The 541-nt window shown below is 52.1% G+C and overlaps 1 non-coding gene across 1 annotated transcript; it reads left to right on the forward strand.

Annotated features, from left to right (window-relative positions):
- Nucleotides 1-235: 235 nt before the first annotated feature.
- Nucleotides 236-308, forward strand: TRNAK-CUU (transfer RNA lysine (anticodon CUU)). The gene has a single exon. It is a non-coding gene; the product is annotated as a tRNA-Lys (tRNA).
- Nucleotides 309-541: the final 233 nt, after the last annotated feature.

Below are 541 nucleotides of genomic sequence, written 5' to 3' on the forward strand. Positions count from 1 at the left end.
CCTGATGTTTCCTTTGCAAATGGGCTTTGCTTCCAGGACTGGCTCAGCTGCCCTACCAGAGCAGCCAAGAGGGGTGGCTATTAGTGTCGTTCAGCAAGCTATACCTGCACATGAGCATGCTTCTTCTGCAGACAGGTTGCCGGCTATTGTATTTTGGTGGCAGTCACCAATCCCACCCGCCGTAGCTAAAGGGAAAGGTCAGGTTCCTTGTGTGTGAGAGGGAACAGAACAAGATGCTGGGGTGGCTCAGTCGGTAAAGCACGAGGCTCTTAACCTCGGGGCTGTGGGTTCGAACCCCACCTTGGGCAAAAGATTCCTGCGTCCCAGGGGGTTGGACTGGATGACCCTCAGGGTCCCTTCCACCTCTATGTTTCTACACAGTTTAGGGAGAGGCAGAAGAAGCAGCTGGAGGCCGGGAACATTTTAGGGTGCAGAGATCTGGTGTGAGGTAGCACATTGCTTTCTCACATCAGTGAACATGCTGCTTGCCTCTATTAATGCTACTACTTTCATATTTAAGAACCGGGGTCAGCAACCTTTT

Source organism: Zootoca vivipara, chromosome 15 (assembly GCF_965207765.1).
Source record: "Zootoca vivipara chromosome 15, rZooViv2.hap1.1, whole genome shotgun sequence".
NCBI lineage: Eukaryota > Metazoa > Chordata > Lepidosauria > Squamata > Lacertidae > Zootoca > Zootoca vivipara.